A 20185-nucleotide genomic window follows, 5' to 3' on the forward strand; every position below is an offset into this window, starting at 1 on the left:
GACACCACGTGAGTCTTGCTCTAGTTAAACATTATTTTATTTGAATTATATAAATAATTTTATTTCTATTTTAATTATTATAGAAATAATTTTTAATTATTTGCGTGTTGAAATTTTGCAAAACTACTTCAAAACATGGTTAAATATGAAAAAAGAAAATTTGGTCAAAAACTGCTGAGAGAGTTGTATTAGAAGCGTGGCTAGAAAGAGATGCACCATACAAGATTAGTGGGGCCAAGGTCACCCAACATCCAGTCCAACGTTGTTGCCGGACGCGGGACGCGACCTGTAGATGCTCTAAGAAGGACTTGCTAGGATTGAGCAAAAGTTCAAACATCTTAACCCAACAAATTCAGGAAATGAGAAACGGGGAGGGGGGAATCATTAACTTTGACAACGACTTGATCGGACCGGTCGAGACGCGTGGTGCAGCTTCTTTCCACACCTCCCGCCTGAAGCTGAAGAATCCTCAAACCAATCAACCACCATCCATCAGCAAGAAAATCTGTGGACGTTCTTCTGCCCGTTCACCCAGCCCCTTCCGCGCCACGCCTCCTTCGTTCGCAGGAACTCTGCGGATTGCATTCGATCAGCAGCAGCAAGCAAAGCAGCGAGATCAATCGCCATGGCCATGGTCGCTACCACCTCCATCGTCTACCACAAGGTTGGCGAAGGTCGTACGTGCACGCACATGGCACCATCGATCTTGTGTGAGCTAATATTTGCTTTGTTCGATTTGCAGCCGCGTCTGTCGGTGGTGTGCAGAAAGAAGGATCGGCCGGACAGGGAGCTGGACCGGGAGAAGAAGGAGCACAAGTACCCGTTCAAGGTAGTCGAGATCACGCCGCCGCCGAGATGCCTCGGCGTCCGCTGCTTTCCCACGGTAACTACGCGATGCCCCGGCTCTTTTTCTGAATTCCGGTGCCTCTGTTCTCTTCCGAATCCTGAGGCTGCAGCTAGTGCGTGTGGCGTGCACCAGGCAAACAGAACATGTTAAGCTAGACGAGATGCTGAATTCATTCTATTTGACAGCCTATTAGAGCCTTAGATGCTGCCCATCACAAACCCGCAAAGTCTCAAACAATTTTTGCCGCGACAAAGCAAATTTTCGGATTATTTCCGAACTCGTGGCCTCTTTGGATGGCACTATTGAATAACACATGAATAGGAAAACACAGCAATATGATACGGAGTACTAGGTTTTTTTGTGCAATACAGAAAATTATAAACATGGGAAAACTCTCCAAATAGTCGTCTTAATGGAACACACGTAAAATAATTGAGTCTAAGACAAATGAAACTCGGGCATAGAAATCCAGTTCATTGAAATTTGGAGCACCATCTTCCTATGAAATTCCTGCAGTCCAAAAACAGCCTCAGTGTTACAATAAGAATTGTGGAATGGAGGGAGTACAAGTTTGCCCCTAGGCAACTTTGACAATGCGGCATGCCAGATTTAATGCAACCAATCATACCTTCTATGTCCATCCATGGAGCAAGGGAACTCTTGTTCCCTGGCACGCAATGCAGATTTGTATAAGTGCGTCAATCGTAGCCGTAGTTTTGGATGAGAATATGGCGAGGTGTACGGCCAAGCCGGACCTCAGGGTTAACTTTTTTAGAGGTGAGAATGACCGGGTGGAGCGAAGACATTTCTGGCGGGTCCTGCTTGATAAGCCATGCGTATATGTATTGCATACGGATAGAAGGAGAGCTCGGCATATTGTGCCCTATCTAAAGAGTCCTTGTCTAGCATCAAAGGCACAACAATGATGGTTTTCCATCCCAAAATTTTCTTGTGGATTTTTCCGAACTATCTAAGGTAGGGCTTATTTTAGACAATGAATTTGGCTAGTACGGAAGATAACAATTTATAAGAGTTATAACTGATTTGCACCTTACTGTCTAAGGAATGTCTAAACTAGATCACGGGAAATAAAAATAAAAATTAGACATATTTTTCGAGAACTCGCAGGAGATCTGCGAGTCATTGTATTAAGTGAAAGAAAGGAAACACAGGTTTGGGAATACAACAAAGGTCGCTTCGACCCAAAACCCTAAGAAACCGATCAGCCCACCTGGCGGCCGCCGCCCTTGATCGAAGGAGCTGCAGCCGATTCGATCAGGTCACTCTCCCGGCGTTCTACCTATAGTTCTACACCTCACCCACTCATGCCATTCACTCCGCACTAGGGAACTCAGGTCGGACGCAAGACAATGCAAAATTAGACATCTTGCATTGTCATCACGAAATGGTACTATCGTATGTTTTTCCAAATGCTTTGTGAACTCATCTTCCTTTCATATACACATGGGAGGACGAGACATGAAACCTCATTGTTCCATGGCAGCAAGAGAGGCTCACAAGGCGGGGGCCCTTCCTCGTCGCTGCGTGATGAACGGCGGCCGGATCCCACCTCCTCACCGCATGGCGGAGCAGGCGCATATCGGATGGGATGGGCGACGTGCGCTGCGGCCCCTCCTCCCGGCGGCTGTCCCCTGGCGGACCGGCCGGCGCGGGTGGGTTGGGCGGTGGCGGCCTGTCTCCCTCCTTCCGTGGGCTCTCCCACGCAACACTCCGGCAGGGGCTGGGTGGGCGGCGGCCAGGCCCTCGGTCTGCGCCATGCCCTCCCCCGCCTCTCGTCGGTGCGTGAAGGCGATCTCGGGATTCTTCCGCGACACGAGGGCGCTCGGGGCAGCAGCCTTGGGTTCGACGGAGGAGGTGGCCCTCTTCTTCGCCTAATAGGGTCGACTGCGGTTGGTGGTGGTGGATCCTTGATCTATCACCGTGATCCGGCGGCGAGATGGAGGAGCATGGAAGCCGGCGATGGTGTCGCCGGTGGAGGGTTGGATTGGCCAGCCCGGGATGGTCGCCGACGTGGGGGTCCGACCTGAATAAAGGCGGCGGTCCTAGGGCCTCTCTTGCGTGAAGAGGAGGACCTACCTGAGGCCTGGACTCGTGATCTGGCCGGGGCGTTGAGTTCCGGAAGGCTCCGCCGGCGAATGTAACAGTGCTTTGCCTGGAGTTTGCTGGATCGGAGGTACTCGGTCGTGCGCACCCATGCTTTTATTCCGACCGATTGGTTCTGGAGGGAGCAGCGTGAAGCTCTTTTTTTGTGTTGACATCAAGTGACTATGGATCCATGATGAAAGTCGGAAGAAGAGAATTTCATGAAGGCCGAAGGGGAGGACTAGCTAAGGGAGGTTCAAGTCTCCGCGCTGTTGAGGGGCTTGCTTGGTGTTCCGGGCTTCACAGCAGCGGTATGAAAGTAGGGGCGACAACACAGGTGAAATGGAGAGTCCTAACTTTCAGGGTGAAAACCCAAGGTCTGGTCTTAACTGGTTGTGCCTGCCAATGACCTTGGTGGAAGCATTGTTTTGAGAGCGGGGACTATCTTCAGGGTGAAAACCCAAGATCTTTGATCGTGCGATGACGGTGTTTGAGCACTGTTCCCTTCTTGGAGGCGTCGTTTTTTGAAGAGACTGTAATTCAGGTGTTGTCATGACGGTGGATGTATTGTTGTTGTTAGGCCCGGGATACTGTAGCGGGACTTTTGTTTCTTAGTTTTCTTTTCCTTTTTTTGGTTGTGTGCATCCGTAGTGCCATTAGGGTGGTGCGTTGTTGCAGAGGCTGGGTATAATTGGTATCTCTTGATATTAATATATTCCCTTTATTGAAAAAATCCGGCAATATAAAATAGTGTATTTAAATCAAGATCCGTAATAGAAATAATTAAGACATTTCGTAACACTAGATAGAACATGACGAACTTTGTTTAGGTCAAACCATTCCATTTCTAAGTACAAACCTGAGTGTAGTATAAACTGCAAAATCGATTCGTAGAAAGTCCCTACCTAACCAATCGGATTGTCCCTAGACCCGCATCTCCTATGAATCTTTGTCTCCTACTAGGAAGGTTGACGCGGCGTGTTGCAGTTAAAGATTTGCATCAGTAAAAATTACTAGGAAAATAAATACAAACGGAAAATTAATGGTAAGCGAGGTAAGGGAGTGCTGCTAAGAAATTACCACCGGAGAATTATGAGATGTTGGGAAATTAGGGGTGAATAATTACTGGTGGAAAATTACTGCTGAGGTTTAATGTTTTCTTCAAAAAAATATCATCGAAGCGTGCCGAGTATTGCTGAGAAAATACCGTCAAAAACTTACAAATCGTTGTAGAGTTACTGCTGGAATTACGTCAGGTAATTCATGTTGGAGTTACAGATTTTCATCCAAAAAAATTCTGACAAAATAATTCAAATGGGCAATTATTGTACATTGCGAGGCAAGCCTATGAGAAGTTACCGTTGAAAAATTAAATGTTGTCGAAAAATTACCATTAAATAACTGCAGGTGGAAAATATTGTTAGTGTTGGATAACTACATTCGGGTAATTATTGTTTGCCTCTAATGATTCGTGTCTGGAAACTTTTGAGGAAAAATAAAATTATTGTTCAACACTAATTATTGTAGCAAACTATTGGCGTGTCGCGAGGAGATTGGTCTTACCGTTGAATAACTACAGGTGGAAAATACTGTTAGTGTTGGATAATTAGGGTCGGGTAATTATTGTTGGAGCTAATGACTTGCATCTGAAAAAATTGGAAAAAATAAAAATACTGTTCAACACTAATTATTTTAGCAAACTATCAGCTTGTCCCGAGGTGATTGGTAAAAAATGCTCTTTATTTCATCTACATGTTCAACACTGGAATCATCTCCTTCAGGGACTCAAAATGCAAAATAGGACTGGCAAATTATAAAGTTACTAACGTTTACAGCCAGACGCAGAACTAGGGCCATCCTCCTCTCCCTAACCTAGCTGCCGCCTCCTCCTCTCCCGCCCCCCTCCCGGGCGGCGGCGGAGGATCTGCCCGCCCCGCTCCGAGCAGCCGCCCCCGGACCGCCCCACCTCAGCCGCCGCTGCTTCCGGCCTTGGCCCCGGCCCTGGCCTTGGCCCCGGCTCTGGCCCCGGCCTCGGCCACTGCCCCGGCCCCGGCCTCGGCCACGGCGGCGGTGGCGGCGCCCCTTCCGTCGAACAACGAGGGGGAGGAGAGGGTTTCCGCCGTGGCGTTCCATGGGAGATGATGAAGCGCCGGTGGAGGAAGCCGGGTGGCACGGCTACTTGGCCGGGACATGATACTCTCCGTCGGTAGCCATGGAGGATTCGGTGGAGCGGTGGCGGCCTCCGGCCCCGGTGACGGTTCGGCGGTGGTACGCATGATCCGCGCCGCCGTCCTCTTCCCTGGTGATCCGGCAGGAGGGCGGCGGCGTGGGGGCTGCTGGTCTTGCTTTGTTTTTGGTGGCGGTCCTCGGGTTTCTCACAAGCGAAGATGAAGATCTACCGGAGGTCGGTTTGCTGATCTGGCTAGAGAGATGAGTTCCGGAAAGCTCCGCTGGCGAATGGAACAGTGCATATTTTGCCTGCAGTTTGCTGGATCGGGTGGTATTCGGTCGTCGCGCACCCATGTTTTTATTCCGACCGTTTGGTTCCGGAGGGAGCGCCGCGAAGCTATATTCTGTGTTGACATCAGGTGACTTTTTGGTCCATGGTGAAGTCAGAAGAAGGAATATCATGAAGGCCGGATTGGTGGACTGGCTAAAGGAGGTTCGAGTCAACGTGATGCTGAGAGATCTGCTTGGCGTTCCGGGCTTGCAGCAGTGGTATGCATGTGGGGGCGGCAGCACAGGGGAAGTTCAGAGTCTTACCTCTCAGGGTGAAAACCCAAGGTCTGGCCTTAGTTGGTTGTGTCTGGCAATGTTCTTGTTGGAGGCATTGTTTTGAGAGTGTGGACTATCTTCAGGGTGAAAACCTAAGACCTTTGGTCGGCGACGGCGGCGCTGCTGCACTGTTTCCTTCTTGGAGGCGTCGCTTTTGGAGAGTCTGTACTTCAGGTGTTGTCACGGTGGTGGTTGTATTGCTATTGCTAGGTCTAGAAGGTTGTAGCGGGACTTTTATTTCTTAGTTTTCTTTACTCTTTTTTGGCTGTGTGCATCCGTACTGCCATTAGGGTAGGGCGTTGTTGCAGAGGCCGGGTGTAATTGGTATCTTTCGATATTAATATATTCCCTTTATCGAAAAAAAAACGCAGAACCTTATAGGCAACCTACACGTCACGCAGCGATAGATACTTCTACAAATCTAGTTTAAGAACCCATAGTACGGCAGCAGACCAGAATATGTGGTCGAGATTAATGTCCAGCGGATTACTGAAGCACACACGCACATAGCAATGCCAAGGTCTCCATGCATTCCTTGGTAGGAAGCAAGCCTCTGAAATCTAGAAGAGAGCATGATACAATCTATTTCTGCATATGGAAACAAACACCATAATGGGAAGGTCAAATTTATAGCAATCCATTGCTTGACAAAGTTAATGTCAATACTTGGTAAAGGAGGTAGCATGGGATCATCCAATCTTGCCTATATAGGAAAACTATATAAGATAAGAGTAGATCATTTGTCATCATTTAAACAAAAACCAGAAATAAGCACATGTCAGGAATACTTGTGCATTATCCCTCAGTAAGGGAGAAATATAACCATGCATTCTACCACCAAAGGAAGAAAAGAAAAAGAATACAGTGGTTGCTTCTATTGACCAATTGAATCACTACATCATTCCAGAATGGCAAACCGTCACATGAGTAAGACTATGTCCAACTGAAACCAGCCAAAGCAAGGATATCTAGCTGCAAAATAATGATTTTAGCGTGATCTAACCTGTTGAAAGTTTATTACACCCTCCTAATTATCCCTCAATCATGTGTAGTGGGGATGTGATGTCTAGTGCTAATGTGTCATATTGTTACTAATCATTGCTGAATCAAATAGTATCGATTTTGTACAACAATATCCATAAGGTAGGATTTGGATAATATCGATGTATAACTAAAATGTTGCCCCTTTCCGCACGTTTAAAGAAAGAATCCCAAATTTATATAGCCTTTACACTCCTGGGGCGTCAACAAATGCTCAAAAAATAGTAAAGTTTCTAGGATAAGAGAGGAAATTAGATAATAACTATTCCATGACTTCCACAGGAAAATAGCCTAACTGATCTTTCAAACCTTCATTTTCATAATAAGAAAAAATAGTCTAACGGATGCCATAAACTTTATTTGCTCATAAGTGATACATAAAAAGGGAAAATACCAAGCAACTGATCACGCTTATATCCTACATTCATCATTCTATAGCCTAATATGCTAGTTGACCTAAAGTATGGATAATCAGAGATATTGATGAACTGATAAGGATTCTTTCGTCCATTAACTCAAATCATAATGCTGCAATAAAATAAAGAAGTTTTGGACCACATTAGAACAAAAAACCTATCCTGCCAGTAATCTCATTAACTCGGAAATATCCATTATTTGCATGTTTCCTTAATACCATTTGTGTCTGAGTGCTAGCATTGTACCCTATAAAAAAGCATGTTAGCTTCAGAAAAAAAAAACACGTGCATCTTTTACATGTGCATGTTCAAGATACGGAAGTACCCTTGCAATGTAGGCAGGTATAGCTAAACTGGGCGTTCATTGCTAGCTTTTCAGACTGTAGATCTTGATGCTTTCCTCCATCTAAATTCGAGACTATACAATGAAAAATTTCTCTGTTAAGCAATACAACAGAAATAAGTGAATGCCTGGAGTTCAATAGAAATAGAAGATGAAAACTTCTGCAAGGGTTCTAAATGCTATTCAGGACGCCTTTGAGAGTATAACAACAACTTACCTTGTGATACATACAACTCCACAAACATCAGTGGGTATTAAAATAAATGAGCACACAAATGAAACGACTCAATAAATGTTTTCTCACACTACCTACAATTTAAATCCAACCTACTCAACAAATTATTTCCCATGCTAAGTTGCTAACTACGATCTAACCCAGGTGACCTGCACCAACACACCCTTATTATTGGTCCAAACCATCAACTAAATTATATATTTTGACCGCCCCATCAGGCAACAGATCTAGCAAGAAGGATGAAATAGTAAAGCAGAAAGAAACTCAACATGAGGTAACCAAGATAGACCACACATTGATTTGGGAACTTGATTTCAGAGATAGCAAAATGGGAAACGAACATTATCCATTTTTTCTACACACGAAACAAACATTAATAAAAACTGCTAGAGCAAATATTCTTGAAGAGAAGTTAAAGTATTTTAATTCCAATCCCCAGGGCCAATTAGGCACTGTCAGATTTTTTCATCAGTTGGATGAACGACGAAGCAGTCTACATTACTGGAATAAGTATCCTTTATATGCAACCTTAGTATCCTACCAAAAGCGCAAAGCTAACTATGCCTGCATATAGTAATACAACATTGGAGACAAATGCTAGGTGAAAAGTAGCAAAAAAGACTCACTGAAGCTTAAGAAATCTATCACATAATCATTTTCTTCCCATCAAGTGGTTGACTTATTCCCATTTCAGAAAACAATCTGAAAGTACAAACAACCTTGTGACTGGAGTCACCTAGTAACTCTCCAAGTGTAATCCACCTCTTTAACGGAACAAAGGAAATCTAAAAGGACAAAATTAAGAATATGTTCTACATCTTCGTTACTTATGAATCAACTTTCAAAGTCTAATTTTCATGTCTAGAAGAATTCAATTAAGAGCATATTTTGTATACTTAAAAGTTTAAAAGCTTCCATCAGATTATATGGGGCTTAAGAAAAAGCTTTAAAGTTTAGAACATATAACAATTAATAGTAAATTCATGGAAAGAAAGTACCCAATGATAACCAATTTTAGTAGTGCATTCGATAGGATACTTATTCGCATGATCAGGACATGAAGGTGTTCCAAACTTGACAGGAAAAAACAGATAACAAACAAAAGACGCGCTTTGTTGCAGGTCACCTCATGCAAGCCCTTGTCTCATGTCACCTCTAGCCGGTTGTTTAAATCTTCACCTTGTGTGAAAGATTTGCAGCGCACCCACTCAGAACAGCCATCCCATCTCCTTCAGAACCTGAATTGGCGGATGAAATCCAAACTGGATACTGCAACCATGGACGAAGAATGAACCATAGACACAAGGAAACTGATCAGCAAAACAGAGAAACTAACCGGTCAAGCGAAAAGGACTGGATATGTTTTATAAATTTCAATTGTGATGTGTTTTTTCTAGAATGTGTGGTGTGTTAGTATTGTAGAATGCAGATGCAGCAGAGGGAACATTTCTTTGTCACGAAAAGGATATGTAGCCGAACAAAAAGTAGCTCTAGCCAATCCTGCATTACTTATTACTACTTTCTTGAGAGAAATTAAGAAATCTTAAGAGAAACTAAGAACTAACACTTGGGAATGCGAGGAGATCTGAACCTGGGCACATTTAGCTAGTTGGATAGTAGTACTTGCACTTTTTTCTGCAGGACCGCCTTAACTGCTTGCTCTTCTCATAGTAGGATTTATCTCCAGACCTTGACTTACTTAGGTTGTAACATTCTGGAAGAATCACCCTATGCACCACAAGCATGGACCGCGCGTGCGCGTCCACATGCCTCAATTTGATCCTCCGGGACGCTCCTAGCTGAGCCCCTCCAAGGCCCGTCGGTGCAAGGGGTGCCCGCTGGTCGGGGCTACACTCAGAAATTGATCTGCCCCCTAGCCTCCTCGGTGTGGGCATACTCCGCCAGCTTTTCCATGACATCAATCTAGAGCTCGACATCAGTCTCCGCCGCGGCGGGCATCTGACCATCTGCGGGGTAGCGGCGGCGCGAGTGACACACGGAATAGATATACAGTCAAACCAACTTCCGTGGCCAATAACAGTGCGAGGAATAAACCGACCCCAGGACCTCGCGCCGCTTCCAGGTCAACTGCATGCGCCTGACGCACCGCAATGCCACGCAAGCGTTGTGCGATGAAGCAGATAGTTTGATTCGATCAGCAGCCCAACACTATTTCCTATCAAGTGGGTCCAATAATAACGACGCGCGGATCGCTTTGAAGCTCTCCCAGTACCGTGAGCTTAGAGCTCTTGGAAGATTATAGGCCCTTGCCCACATGGCATTGCCTCTGATCATTCATGTCTTTGATGTCCTGGTTTTTGTACCAAACTTTTTTAGCTTTTATTATTTATTTTGTCAAGATATGACCTTGACTATACGTTCTGTATTTTACTTAGAACCCTTAACTGCATAATTATGCTCCATACATATGATATATTAGTATTTTTGTGACATTTTGTACACTTATAATAGAATATCTATTTTCTTTGAAATAAATCTAATTTACAACGAAAGTTATGTTTGTTTTCACTTGATATTTAGAATGATAATTTCCCTTCAACAAAGTTTTTTTTGAAGTTGGAAAAGAGACAACGATTGCCTCCATAGATGATTTTGTGCTATTTACATATATTGTATTGTTATTATATGCTCACCAGTGTTTTATTAGCCTTAAATATTTTGGTAGAGAGCTCTAGAGCATGCATGTGTATAGAAGTTTTATTGATGGGTGTTTAATAGAATGTAGGATTATCTATCTTTGTGCAAATAATTCCAAAACCCACAGCCGTATTGGGTATCTTCAAGATGTTTTGTCTCATATCGTTGCTCCTTTGTAGGAGGCTTGCCATGTGCACCTTATTCATCATATTTGGCATCATAACAAGAATATCCGCTATTATCCCCTAAACTATTCAATTGGGTCATTGGCCTTGATCTATTTTTCTCATCTAAGCCACCCACAAGATCATGCCTAGAAGTTTTTCATATATCTGAAATGTCATTGATGGTGCGGATTAAGTATATACATGCATTTTTTTTGTTAAAAACATGAGTATCAACAACTGTGAAAAAAATATTTCTTTTATATTACAAGTCACAATCAGCCATATTTGTTTCACCAAAATTGCATAAGTATACTCTAATCCACATCCCAGATGTATTTTCACATATAACCTATCAGAGGAGTTTCAATATCATCACCATAACAGAACACAAAACTCCCAATCCAGCATACAGATGCAAAACATAAAGAAAGAAACAAAGAAAGAAAGCATATGCTCCTGCTAAACAGGAAATGTATTTTAAAATGTGAAAAAAGTCTTAGCAAAAATTTGGATCTTATATGTCGATACTATATGTGCGCATGACAAGTTTCGCGGAAAATTGACATTTTTATGTCCTGTGTAAAAACGACAAAGAAATATCCCGTGAAAAGATTTTTTTAAAGCACCAAAGCTTGTCTTTTTTGCACACGACACCCAAAATGTCGTTTCTCCACGAAACGACTTTCTAAGGATATATGATGTGTACACACCAATTTTTTATTCAAAATATTTTGACATTTCCGACTGCGCTTAAAAAAACATTTCAAAAATGTGCCCCCGGATGGTAAAACGTCTTGTCCAGAAAGAAAGGGTATTGCCTACAGAAATTTATGTCTAAACTTGGGAGCATATATAGGCACCTACTACCACAAAAAATACTTTAAAAATAGAATAAAAATTTGTCACGTATATGTCAATATTATATGTGTGCCTGTTTAAAAAAGATAAAGAAAAGTATCGTGAAAAGTTTTTTTAAGCACCAAAATTTATTTTTTTGCAGACGACATATAAAATGTAGGTTTTTTGTGAAACGACTTTACGAGCATATAATATGTCAATACTTGCACGTCAATATTTTGTTTGGAATTTTTAAAATTTTGAACTGCTTTTAAAATTCATTTCAAAAACCGGGAGCATCCTGGCCGGGTGCAAAAACGTCTCATCTCCTTGCCTACTGCTGACCACAACCTACTCATATAACTGGCAAACGCACAACTTTACAACAACACTCAAGGTTGCCCAACAAAACGCTTCCAAACATCTAGAGGTGTGTTTTTTTTCTTTACAATGAATAGTTGAGGAATATAATTCTTAATAAGATCTAGATTTATGGTAGAGCGATACATTTTCATTACTTGTGCAACTTACAATGGTAATACAATGCTAATTTCATGCAATGACGCAACTATTATCACCTTTATGGGCTATTTGGACTACATAGTGTAAATAAAATAAGAAGTCCAAAACATGCAAGGTCCAACTACATCTGCCAATGTTTGCTTTTGTTAATGACTTCTTTAAAGATATGGAGCCGTAAAGAAAGAGGTATGTAGCATGAGCTCGTAAGTTATGAATGATAATCCCCTTATTTGTCGACTTAGCAAAGATCAATGTAGAATTACACACATTCACATTATCTCCGTTATTCTTTTGCTATACATCACGAAAACTCTTACTCGATATTATTCCAAAACAAATAAAGTCACATTGTTATGGGTTCCTACCAAGACACACATATATCGACATGATTCATTGATTAAAAAAATTGACATTATCTCAAGTCCATGCAGGTGGCAAAGAGAAGATTAAGAATAATATTGTTAAATTTCATTTTTAAGATGTGAACCTTTAGAGGCGGGACAGAGAACAAAACCTAAAGGACACCGGCTCCACTTTAGTTTATCTTATCATAATTTATACTTACATGTCTGTGACACCCACACCCACAGAACAAGCCCAAATGACGGATATCAGTGTGCCATAGTACAACTAACATTTAGCCCGTACCATCAATATTGGATGGTTATATATAGGTGGCATATTAATTTCGGTGGTCTAAATGGCACGCCCAGAAGTTGTGGTTTAGTCGAAATTTATGTGCACTGTATTTAAGCCAAGTCTAATTCTCTAACACTTTGTACAGGGCAAATTTACATACATCTAGATCGACGTTTCCCCTATAGAAACCTGCCTATTTTCGACTCATTTTGTGCCAACTTTTCATTAAAAAATCATTTTATGATGGATCTATTTATTTTAATTTGGTGTTGTGCATGTTTGTATTTTCTTCTATAAAATTGATTAAACTTAGAAAACATTATCTTTTGATGTTTGAGTACCACTTATCCTAATTCATATGCCATGCTTTATAATGGAAGGAATAGTTTCAAAATTGTAGAACAATTACAACACATTCTCTTGTTTGCCTTGTTTGTGATGCATCATTTTCTATACTAGTGCTTCGCGTAAGGTTTTTTTGAAGGCAAACTTGACTATCTTTGATCAACCTTTTGGAAAAAATATATAAAGATCTGAAGTATGAAAACGTATTTCACGAAAAATCGAATGATACTGATTTGATGTTGTAAATGTAAAAAAAATAACTTGGTCAAGGACAGTCACGTTTGACTTTTAAAACTAAAACACTTTATAAGAAGAGGGGTACTTTATTGTGTTACTACTGTTCCGAACAATTCAAAACAATTTCTGAAATTATGTGTAGCTAACACCTGCCACTCTATATTCCGCTACTAGAATGAATATACTCTACTTGTTGTATGTGTGCCCATGTGTTCCTCTCCTGTTTATGTTTCTGCATGGGTGTGCTCACCCGACTGATCGATACGCTGTGTGCTGTTGGACGCGTGGTGCAGAACATCCACTGCGGGGAGAGCGTGACGATCGAAGGGCAGGCGTACACGGTGTCGGCGGTGACGCACAGGTACCAGCTGCGCAAGGGGCGGTACGAGCCCAGCGAGAAGCGCCTCGACGTCCTCTCCACCGGAAGATACATCCTCAACCTCTACCTCGACAACCTCCTCGACAAGTCATAGCTCTCCCTGATCATTTACTCAGCTAATAAATCAGTTAGCAACAGAAACTCAGCCGCTGCAATGCCACTACCTGTAAGCACCGTTTGTGATAAGATCGAAAAGCTTAACTATAGTAGTGCTGGGAACTGCTGGACTTGCTCTTACATATATACGCGTTGAGCTCTGTAAAGGCCAGTCGCACGCACGCATGATCGAGCGATCCGCTGGCTGGTCCGACGCTTTTGTCTCCTGGACCCACTAGTAGAAAAAGGGGCAGTAGGCCCGGTCCATTTGGGCCTTTAGACCCGGTTCCCGAACCGGGTCCAACTAGGCGGGACTAAAGGGGGTACTCTTTAGTCCCGGTGTAAAGATAAACCGGGCCTAAAGGCCTCGACACGTGGTGCGGCCAGGGAGCTCGCGGTGGAAGGCCTTTGGTCCCGGTTCGTGGGACGAACCGGGCCTAGGTTCCTGCCGCGGCGGAGAATTGCTATTTCTCGCCGCGGCACAGGTTTAGGCTGTACCAGCGTTTCTCTGCCGCGGCGAGAAACAGGCGTTTCTACTGCTGCGGCGAGTTTCAGCAATGCATATATATCATTAAAGAAACCACAAAAAATCGTCATGAATATATATAGACATCGTCAACGAGTACACGACATCGTCAACAGTACACGTAATGCATGCATATTTACAATACAACATGGCCTCGACGGATTTCGTCCCCCGTCACGATCCGCCGATAGTGCTCTCCACCTGGGGTAAGGGTCTCGGTAATAAAGAATCCCGCGATTTCCTCTTGAATTGCTTTTATTTGATCCTCCGTTATGAGAGTGTTCCGCAGACGTGTCATCTATATTTAAAAAGGGAGATCAATATATGAATGGAACTCAATACAATAGATGGTACTAATTAAGATTAATTGTGAAATTTTGTTACCGTACACGAGTGTGGTGTATACGGGCATCCCCACCCTTGGGACAGGCCATGTCACGCATGAAGGTGCGGACGTAGTATCCACATAAGTTATTCCCTTGTTCCCGCCTCATACACTTTACGAAAAAATAGTTCGATCAAACTAATAATCAAGCATCGTATTGAAAGTAAATATCATATATAAAGTTTCACGGACATAGCTATATATATAGTACTACTTACAGGGTAATCTTGAAATGTAAGCTCCGGTTTCCATTTACCCGGAACAGTATTGATGAACCGTTTCCAAGCCCTGCCCGGCAAAAAATAATGAGTAAATGTGTAATTGATTAGTTGATGATATCTTCGAATTAGAACAGATGAAGATGCCAATACGAAATTGATTGAAACTACCTCTGGAGGATGGCAGCCATGTCCGCCCATTCCGCATATTCTTTACGTTTCGAGTCCATGACTTTTACAACTCCAAGGGTAAGATCAATGATTAGGAGAATAAAGTGGAATCTGCACAAGCATAGCTCAATGATTACGAGAATAAAGTGGAAGGTGCACAAGCATAATGTATGTTATATATAACACTCACTTGAAGTTGTAGGGAAAGAATATATCCTCTTTGTCTGCTTGCTTCTCTAAAAACATTACGATGTTGTCCTCTCTGTCCTTGGGGTACTGTCGAACCGTAACTTCATGAACTGTGTTTGGGTCTATGAACCCCAGCGGTAGGAGCTTGCCTCTTTTGTATTCCAGCTTCTTCATTCCGCATAATTAAATGTATAGCGTACACAAAGAATATAATAAGGATAATTGTTAGTGCAAATGAATGAGCTACAAACTTAATTACACAAATAAATCACTTACGAGCAGTAGCAACCGATAACAGCTTTGTCGAGGGCGTCTTGATTGAATAACTGAAAGCAGTTCTTCTAACTCAAAGTTTATCTCGTCTTCCCCCGGAAGTAATGCTCATCTCTAAGATACACCGTGAGGTAGCTTTCACTTCTTCGACAGGCTTTCAGGTACCATTCATGCAACCTTCGCATCCGAGTCCCTAGACGCGCGAGCTCGCCAGGTTTGACGAGATCTTTTCCGTATCTATACGTGTTTACCACTTGAGCCGTTGGATAGTAATCTTCGTACTCAACTGATGCTCCCTGAGCTCTAGCCGCCCGTTCGATCATCGATGCCATCTCTGGATCATGATATGGCTCCACGATGAAGTGGGGTGCGGCCTGAATGTCCTGCTGTCCAAGCTGGGCGACTTTTTTTGCTTCTTTGCTCGCTCTAGAGTACTGTCCAAGAGAGCGGTCATAATCAGCTCTCAGCTCAGGTCTCTTCATTCTCGTCTCGGCAAAGTGCTTCACTGTCCGCGGTGGAATAAACATCTTCTTCGGCGCAAGAAACGCCTTTTGCTCTTCAGTCTGCTCATGTGGTAACAACTCTGGAGTCTGTGCCCTCATTGGAGTTGATGATCTCTTCGGAGCTGTAGGAGGTGCCGCGGACCGCTTCCTCTTTTGCTTAAGTGGAGGCGGCGGAGTCTCCTGACGAGGAGGAGGAGGAGGCGGCGGAGTATTTTCACGCGGAGCAGACTGGTCATGGATAGGGGAATCATCATCGCGCACAGGAGAATCATCACGCGAAGGAGACTCGGGTGGCGGAGGAGGCGGAGGTGGCCTGCTTGTTGGCTTCTCACCTGGAAACACAATGTTCTCCTTCCGCCATTGCACGGTGGTTCTACGGGCTTCTCCCAGTTCTTTGATTTCCCCATCTTCACCTCCAGGGTGCTCAAGCACCAACCCCTCATAATCTCTCATCACTTCATCCACCATCACAACAAGCAAAGTCGTCTTGGACCGAACGGCAATGGTAAGACCTTGTAGGTAAGAGGATGCCGACCGCCGCCTTGAAGGATAGGTTGAAAACTTTAACATGCAGCTCACAAGGACGGCTCTCGGTGAGATCATGCACGGGGGTAGCGAGGAGGCTCGACCACCTGGTCATCATCATCATCATCCACCTGCCGAGAGGAAGCCACGCCGCTTTTCCGGTGTGGTTGAGATTGCGCCGGGGCGATGGCATTGAGCAATGCAGGATCTGACGCCTGCCCCCGAGCCATCCGAGATGTAAGTACTTGGGTTACCATGGTTAATTGGGCTTTCATGGTGCTCATACCCTCCTCTAAGTTAGCCAGGCGGTCTGTTTCCCTTGCCTTCCTCCTCTCATGGCTTTTATCTGGAAATCTCTTCCTTTCCGCAGGAAAGCCATACTTCCACGGAACGGAGCCTTATGTGCCTCGTGTTCGTCCGCCGTGTTCTTTGTTCCCAAGGACGCGTGTCAGCTCATCGTTCTCTCTTTCGGGCTGGAACAACCCCGCCTCCACGTCCCTATGTGCTCTTTCCAGGGCATCAATGGGAACCTTCAGATGAGCTTTCTTATAGATGCACTTCCCTGCTTCTGGATCCAACGTTCCCCCAATCCCGTAGAACCACTCCTTGCACCGTTCGATCCAACCGTGTGTCCCTAATCTGATCCCTTTACTGGTCAGTTCCGCCTCAGCCGCTTGCCACTTAGGACGGTTAGCCCCGTATCCACCTGGACCCGGAATTTGGTGATATAGCTTCAACGCAGCATTTGCCTTATTTATTTCGACCTTCTCTTAAATTCTTCCGACTCCGTGTTGTACTTCGCGAATTCTTCCCAAGTGAGTTTTTACCTTCTCATTGTCCTGAGTCTTCTTTATCTTGATAAGGCGGCGCAATCTTTTCTTGTGGCTCTTGAATAGTTCGGCCATCTTCTTCTTGCCAAACTCACGGAGGGCCTGCTCCATCTTGGCCTTTTCAGCGTCACCCCCTCTTCGGGTACTATGTTGAAATGTGACATGAGCTTGTCCATAATGCTGTTTTTGGCTACATCATCGATATAAAGACCTTGACCTTCTTCCTCTGCGCAGACAGCACTAGTCCCTTCGGCTTGTGCCATTCTCGAACGGTGATCGGGACGTGGTCCCTAACAAGCACTCCGCATTGAGCTATAAATGCCTTTGCACCTTTCTCTGGAGCAATCGGCTTACCATCCTTTTCGATGTGGGTGATGTCGTGCCTAACACCATCATCCAACTTTTTGGCCGGGTCTCGCTTCCTCGACTTTACAGAAGAAGTGCTCGATCCGGAGGGCTAAAAAAGAAATAATTCATAGTCAGTACAATTTAATTAGTTAATGCATCTAGTCGATCAACAGCGGCTTAATTAGTTTATATACCTCGGTGATAACTACAGTTCGGGAGCCATTATGATGATCTTGTTCCTCACCGGCGCCACTAGGATCTTCTTCCTCAATGTTCTCCGCTCCCTCACCGGAGTCATTCAAATAAGTTGCGGTGACATCGTCACCGCCATCATCTGGAATAACGTCGTCGTCGCGATCATCCAGAGTACCGTGGGCTATGAGGTTCTCCATGAAATTTTCTTGAATTTCATCTCTCGTCCATGCTTTCTACAACGACCTGCAAGCTATATATAGGAACCATCATATGATCAAATTAAGGATAATGCAGAAAACTGAAAATGGAGTTACATATGTAGTTCTTAACTAAGGATCGATAATATAGTGCTAAAAGCGAGATAGTGCGATTACATGCATACATAGATCGGGTTCATGTTTATTTAACCCTAATACATCAATCACTACTACAACCTCTCAACCGCGCCGACCGGGTCCTATAACGCGCCGACCGGGTCCCGAGCCGCGCCGGTGAACCCCCAAAGCCACGGAACAGTCACAGGAGCATAGCTAACATGAGATCCCTGCATAACGCTCCATCCGGTCCTATACATGTTGTCTAACGCATACATGTAACGGCGAACGTGCTCGTCCTCCGCCGCAATGCGCTGAGCTACCTCCTCTGGCGGGGCCGGCTCCCTCTGAAACGACCGTGGTCCATAAGACCTCCACCATAGAATATCTGGGTCGACGACGGGACCCGGATTCCGCACCAAGGTGCGCGACCCGGAAGCTAAGACCTCCCAGTGCCACCCCGGCGGAGCCCAGTCCCGGACCTCCCCAGCCTGCTGCAACTCCTCTAGAAGAGTCAGACCACGGCGCGGCGGCTGTCGCGGCATCGTAGCTACGAAAACAAATCATATATATATGTACCAACGTTAACATAAATTAAAAAATAACTTCACTACTTTTATGTTAGTCGGCGCCGCCACTACCATTTGGGGGGGCGCCGGCACTATATACTCTATTTTGGGGGCGCCGGCAGGGGCGTCGGCACTACCGTATTTTAGGGGCGCCATCGCGAGCGTGGTGGTTACCGGCGCGGCGGCCCTCATAACGGCGTCGGCAGTACCGTATTTTACTGACTAAATTTTCTAACTATTGTTTTAACTAATTTTTCTAACTTTTTATCTAACTTTTAATGTAACTATTGTTTCCAATTTTACTAACTAATTTTACTAACTTTTTATCTAACTTTTTATGTAACTATTATTTCTAATTTTACTAACTAATTTTACTAACTTTTTATGTAACTATTGTTTCTAATTTTACTAACTAATTTTACTAACTTTTTATCTAACTTTTTATGTAACTATTGTTTCTAATTTTACTATCTAATTTTACTAACTAATTTTACTAACTATTTTGCTAACTAATTAACCGGCCTAACAAACTAATCTAACAAATGACTAAAAAACAAGAAAAAATTAAGGAGAAGGGGCGGCCGGCGGCTCTTACCGGCGGACGAGGCGCGGTGGCGGGGGCGCGGCGGAGGAGGCGCGGTGGCGGGGGCGCAGCCGGTGGCGCACGCGGCGGCGGAGGAGGCGCGGTGGCCGGCGCGCGCGCGGGAGATGTGGCCGGCGCGCGGACGACGGGGGCGGCGGCGGACGGGGGCGACGGCAGGAGGGGCCGGCGGTGGCGGAGCCGACGGCGGAGACGGCGGCGGCGGAGGACGACGTCGACGGCGGCGAAGCGGCGCGGTGGGCGGTGGCGGCGAACGGCAGCGCGCGCGGCAGCCCGGGCGGCGTCTGTTCGTTCGTCTCCGTGGGATTGATCTCCGCGCGGAGACGAAGGACCAGTTATATAGTCCCTCCACCTTTGGTCCCGGTTTGTATTACAAACCGGGTCCAAAGGCCCCCCTTTGGTCCCGGTTTGTAATACAAACCGGGCCAAAAGGCCATTTTTGCTGCGGAACCGGGCCTAAAGGCCATTTTTGCTGCGGTTTTCGCTGCGCGCGCAAAAATGGCCTTTAGGCCCGGTTTGTATTACAAACCGGGACCAAAAGCCAATTTTTTTAAAAAATTTCATTCCCGCCTTATTTCAAATCAAAAAAAACACGTACTTGCCACCGCCATGCCACACGTGTCCACCGCCGCCGCCGCCATGTACTGGCCACCGCCGCCACCGCCGTGTACTGGCCACCGCCGTGTACTGGCCACCGCCACCGCCGCCGCCGCCATGTACTGGCCACCGCCACCGCCGTGTATCGGCCACCGCCGCCACCGCCACTGCGTGTATCGGCCACCGCCGCCACCGCCACCGCCGTGTAGCTGGCCACCGCCACCGCCGCCACCGCCGTGTACTGGCCACCACCGCCACCGCCACCGCCGTGTATCGGCCACCACCGTCACCGCCATGTACG

The 20185-nt window shown here is 45.0% G+C and overlaps 1 pseudogene; it reads left to right on the top strand.

Moving 5' to 3' along the window:
- Window positions 1-344: 344 nt before the first annotated feature.
- LOC124677275 lies at window positions 345-13847 on the top strand (annotated as a pseudogene).
- The last annotated feature ends 6338 nt before the right edge of the window (window positions 13848-20185 follow it).

Source organism: Lolium rigidum, chromosome 7 (assembly GCF_022539505.1).
Source record: "Lolium rigidum isolate FL_2022 chromosome 7, APGP_CSIRO_Lrig_0.1, whole genome shotgun sequence".
In the NCBI taxonomy this organism is placed as follows: Eukaryota; Viridiplantae; Streptophyta; class Magnoliopsida; order Poales; family Poaceae; genus Lolium; species Lolium rigidum.